Below are 5,570 nucleotides of genomic sequence, written 5' to 3'. Positions count from 1 at the left end.
GGTAGGAATTAGATGGTTTCTAATTTCTATCATTTCAGGAAACAGGACTGATGGACAGGGACTGCCATAATAGTCACATCCTCTCATTCATTGCAAAGTTTTATTATGCTTTCCTTTGGGGGAAAGATATAATCTCAGCCCTTGTTCTAAATGGCAATAAAAAGATACAGTCCTGCTCAGAATACAGTTCAGAAAATAGAAAAATGAACACAAGACACCGTATTTAAATCCTTTTATTGTTACCTCCCTTTTCTTGTTGTGATATTTTATACAGAAAATAGTCTAAAATGTGTTATTGCAAAACAACAACAAAACCAGATACTGTCCAGGCAATTCCAGATAAATTTCAAAATCTCTGTTTCTGCATTACAAAAATGCCATGAATTATGCAGCTGAGCTTCCTGTATTTAGGGAAACTGCAGGAGCCAGCACAGCCAGCTTTCAAAGAATGAACTTTATCCTGAGAAAAACACCTTCCTGATCATGTTATCTCTCCTCCCATATCAGAGAGAAAGGTTAGTTCCATATTCAACAGCCACACGATTTGTATTTAGAATGCTCCCTGCTCCCATAAAGTTATATTTTAACTTGAAGTAAAAAGGTGGAACAAATTCATTGAGCTTAGTTGTTATGATAGGAATGATGATTTCTCAAATGTTGTCTGAAAGACTTAAAATTTAATTGTTAGAACTTTGAATTGAATTTATTATTTTACTAGGCCAACAGTGTTAATCCTGAACTGAGAATGAACCTATCTGTAAAGAGGAAATGTAACTACATACAGGAGAAAAAATCTTAAGTGAGGACAGAATACGTTTGCTTACAAAATCAATGTGCATTTCTAATTTTGGAACAACAACAAAAAAAAAACAAGTAACATCTTGTAAATGTAGACTTTTCTGGGGAAAACAGTTCCTCCATAATCTTTTAACACAGTGGACAAAATGAAGTGCTGAATTATTAATAAATCATGTGAACTGGATTTTTAAGACAGTCCTACAGAGTAAATAAGCCAAGGAAGATATCTGAAGGATAGTATAAGCCACTTCACGCTTCACAGCAGCATGCTATAATTGCCAGTTTTGTGAATAATTCATTTTACAGGTCCTATGTTATCAGTGCTCCTCATAAATAATAAGACACATAAATAATAGGACACACCTGGAAAAAATATCATTTATTCAAGATTTTCATAGTTTTTCAGATGATAAAAGGTAAAAATGTGAAGTTTAATTAAGGTATGCAGAATTTGTCTAACCTTTCTCTGATTCTTTCTTAGCATCAGGATTCTTTTTCATGTTCCTGACAAAGTACAAAACCAGAAAATGCTTATTTCTGATTAAACAAAGCAGTTAAGCAGTTTGTTTAAGTTGAGTAAATATTTTTTGTTGTTATAGTCTGAAAAAGATGACTTTATATTCTTTTACAATTTGTTTACTTACAAAACTCATGGAAGGTTTTTAAGACTTGAATAAAAAGCAAGATTTTATTTTTATTATTATTATTTTTTAAGATACCTATTTTTAGAATCTTTCAGATGAATGTGAATTTTCCTCAAGTGTCTCAACTGCATGGTAAGCCACGTATAATGGTTTCCCACATTCTTAAAATAATTTTCATTGGCTCTTTATCTAACCTAAATGACAAAAACATATTCAAGCTACTTGGTAATAATAGCATAGCACCAAAAGTAATGGGTAAAAATTGTAGTTTAAAGACACATTTAATCTGATTTTAGGGATAGACTGCTCCAGGTCCCTATGTACATTCCATATCACTCCTACAGCAACAATGAGTACTGTACATGACTTTGCACACACATGCAAGCAGATATGTAAAACCAAAGACATCTTCCACAGTTTTGTAGCAGGAATATAGCAGATTTTTTGAGGGGGGAGAGGATGATCTTGGAAGTGTGTAAGGTTCAACACATAAACAGCTTGGATTTTTTGAAAATGAAACGTGTGGGGCTGAATGTGCCCCAAAATGAAGCTAGAGCATTATGAAGCTGTGTCTGCAACTGTTGATGAGATTATGATAGCTTCTAAGTGCTACCCAAATGTCTTTGGCATGTGTATACAACTTTCCGTAAACAACAATGCAAATTTTTAGACATGGACAAGTAAAATAAAATTTAAATGTACCAAGTGTGAGGTGTTACCTCTATAACTCTGACAAAAATATGATTCCAGTGCTAGGGAAATCTATGCTTCCAATGCTTTGCTCTTGTTGTATATCCATTTGTCTGTTTATATTTGTGTACATGACTGAAAATTCTGAGCCTGTGGAAGTCAGTGACAGTTTTGCTTCTGACTTTTGCCTCTGTTGGGTTCATTTAATACAACAATAATTTCATTCTTTGCAAAAGAGAGTTATTGGACAATTTTCTATCAGTTTTACTTCTCCACTCTCTCCTTGCCTCCATTCTAATCTAATCTAGTCTTTTCACTAGCCATGGAAGTGTAGATAAGAAGTCAGAAGATAGAATCATAGAATCATAGAAACATAAGGTTGGAAAGAACCTAGCAGATTATCTAGTCCAACCGTCCTCCTATCACCAATACTACCCACTAAGCTATACTAAAAAATCCTTCTTCCATGGCCTTGTTTTGATCAATTTATATATAAGATTTTGTGTTATTTTTTTCTTGCATAGACCTTACAATGAGAACAGAACTATATGCTTTCTGAAATGTCTTGTTTGTTTTAATCAGTTCAGAGTTTTTCTAATGAGATTGGGCAATCACCAAACATATGAAGTTTAACAAGAGCAAGTGCTGGGTCCTGCACCTGGGACAGGGCAACCCTGACTGTAAGTACAAACTGGGTGACGAGATGCTGGACAGCAGCCCCGCAGAGAGGGATATGTGGGTTTTGGTTGATAACAAGCTGAATTTGAGCCAGCAGTGTACCCTGGCAGACAGGAGGGCCAAACATATCCTGGGGTACATCAAGAACTGCATTGCTAGTCAGTCAAGGGAAGTGATTTTCCTGCTCTACTCTGTGCTGGTGCAGCCTCACCTTGAGTACTTTGTGCAGTTCTGGGCACCACAGTCCAAAAAGGACATGAAACTGTTGGAGAGTGGCCAGAGAAGGGCTACAAAGGCAGTGAAAGGCCTAGAGGGGAAGATGTATGAGGAGCGGCTGAGGTTACTAGACCCCTTCAGCCTGGAAAAGAAGAGGCTGAGGGGAGACCTCTTTGCAGTCTACAGTTTCCTCATGAGAGGGAGTGTGGAGGAGCAGGTGCCGATCTATTCTTTTTAGTCACCATTGATAGGACCCGAGGGAGTGATGTCAAACTGCAACAGGGGAGGTTCAGGCTGGATATCAGGAAGAGGTTCTTCACTGAGAGGGTTGTTGTGCACTGGAACAGACTCCCCAGGGATGTAGTCATGGCACCAAGCCTGCTGGAGTTTAAGAAACGTTTGGACTGTGCTCTTAGTCATATGGTCTAAATTTTTGGGTAGACCTGTGTGGAGCCAGGAATTTGACTCAATGATCCTTGTGGGTCCCTTCCAACTCAGGAAATTCTATGATTCTATGATTCTAATACCCTCTGCTGAAAGGGGAAAGGTTTAAATGTAAGTTTTATTAACAAGTGAGAAAGCCATGTCTATATCAATACCTTTGTGCAAAAGTCTCTCTTAAGAGAAATATGAATTTATTTGTGGAAATGCTTTTAAATAGATGGAGTTATGTTGTCTTAGAGTAAGAGATAACCTGTTTCTTAAAGAAATCTTTTGTGATAGCTCATCATTTTACACACAGACAAATAAAAGGCTAGGAACGTTAACAAAATAGACAATTTAAACATTGTTTAAAGTTGCATGTTATTTATACTTTTAAAATGGTGTTGGCAGGGCTGAAACAACAGTGGGAGAGAGAGTTCACTAGTGGGATATCTCTGAGGAGATGTCAAGTGGAGACAAGTACACTACAGTTTTGCTGGCTGTCACTTTATTTCTGCAAACAAGGAAAACTTAAGTGAGGAACCAGTGAGAGATGAATAAAACTAATGGTTGAGGAGGTGAAAAGGACACGTCTTTTTATAGCTCTTAATATTGAATACACTAATTCTAAAATTACATGCAGGATGTATGAGATATTGTCTCAGAATCCTAAACTAGCTTTTTTTAAATTAACCTTCTACAGTTTACATCTGCAACTGTATTAATACTTGTGTTTTCTCCTTATGGAAATATGAGTGAGTAAGGATGTCTAGTATGGCAGTCCAAAATAAATCTTAATTTTGAATCTTTCTAGTACCCCAAATAGATTTTAGCACATTTCCCTAATTACCAAACTCAAGAACTGCTTGAGTTAATACTTGTATGCAATATACAATAGCTGTGCAATGCTCATCCCTATTTTCAGTAGAGAAAGGAACCACAGAGGACTTCATGGGTCATTTATTTTCTCTTTACAGGAAATGTAATAAGAATTTCTATTTGAATGAAAATAAAAATAAAAATCCACAGACATTTTATATCCTTCTCTTATAAATATATATATTATATTAAGAAATTGTGTATTTGAATTCATAGTGAGAGTTTTCAAGACACAATAATGTTAATTTTCTGTTATTACATTTAGAGAAAAAAGTGAAAATCATGTTCAGGAACAGAGTTTAATGACATAATATACAAATCCAAAATAACTGTCTGTTCAATGGACCTAATAGAATAACCTTAAAATGCACTCCAATAGTATTAGAATAGATTTGGCCTGTATTGGGCCATTTTTCATCAAGTTAGAAGGCTTTCTTCCTCAATAAAATTTCAAATGCCTCATCTTGTCTTTCATACTCCTCCAATCTCTTTAACATAATTTCATACTCCTCCAATCTCTTTAACATAAGCATGATGGGCTATCCCATCATGCTTATGTATACAGAATGCTGCTTAGCATGACCAGGGACATGTTATTTTTTGTTTGTTTCTTTGTTTGTATTTCTCAATAAAGGCAATTAATTCACTGCTTATCACCTCTGAACCATAACTATGTGTCCTGGAATCTTCATAAAAATCCTGTCATTGCATGCTCTTCTGAACAAATCAATGAACACAGATCCTTCTTTCTCATGGCAAATTTACTAGAGGAGAAGTGCAGAACAATGAAAATACAGCACATCAGGAGGAGAGCAGGACAGCATTATTCATCCCTTTTAGCTTTATCCCAGACTACTGACTTCCACCCATTGGAAAGATCAAAACAGATCTAGCACTTATATAAGAGGTCCCCTTTAACATCCAGAGGAATACATTCTAATGTCTATGAAGGGAATTAACAGCTCTCTAGGTTTGTTGCTTCTGTTCCCTTCCCTGTTTTCATGACTTCTGTGTGTAGATTATAGGCATTTGTCTCAAAAAATCTCTTTTAATCAATAATTTTGGGGCCAGTGTGTCAGTATTTATTCTGTTTCTGTTATATGTTTATCTTGACTTCTATGTAAGGAATAATCTAGATTTGGTAAGACTGCTCTTAATTTTTAAATATTATATATCCATATAAATTAGTGACTGATTCCCTACCCTGATTTCCTAATCATAGCAATGATAATTCTATACAAT

The 5,570-nt window shown here is 35.5% G+C and overlaps 1 non-coding gene across 1 annotated transcript; it reads right to left on the bottom strand.

The window, feature by feature from the left end:
- Positions 1 to 353: 353 nt before the first annotated feature.
- LOC118161012 lies at positions 354 to 510 on the bottom strand. The gene has a single exon (XR_004747824.1). It is a non-coding gene; the product is annotated as a U1 spliceosomal RNA (small nuclear RNA).
- Between the last annotated feature and the right edge of the window lie 5,060 nt (positions 511 to 5,570).

Source organism: Oxyura jamaicensis, chromosome 1 (genome assembly GCF_011077185.1).
Source record: "Oxyura jamaicensis isolate SHBP4307 breed ruddy duck chromosome 1, BPBGC_Ojam_1.0, whole genome shotgun sequence".
In the NCBI taxonomy this organism is placed as follows: Eukaryota; Metazoa; Chordata; class Aves; order Anseriformes; family Anatidae; genus Oxyura; species Oxyura jamaicensis.
Note: the sequence above shows the minus strand (reverse complement) of the source record. Positions and strands in the feature narration are given on the sequence as shown.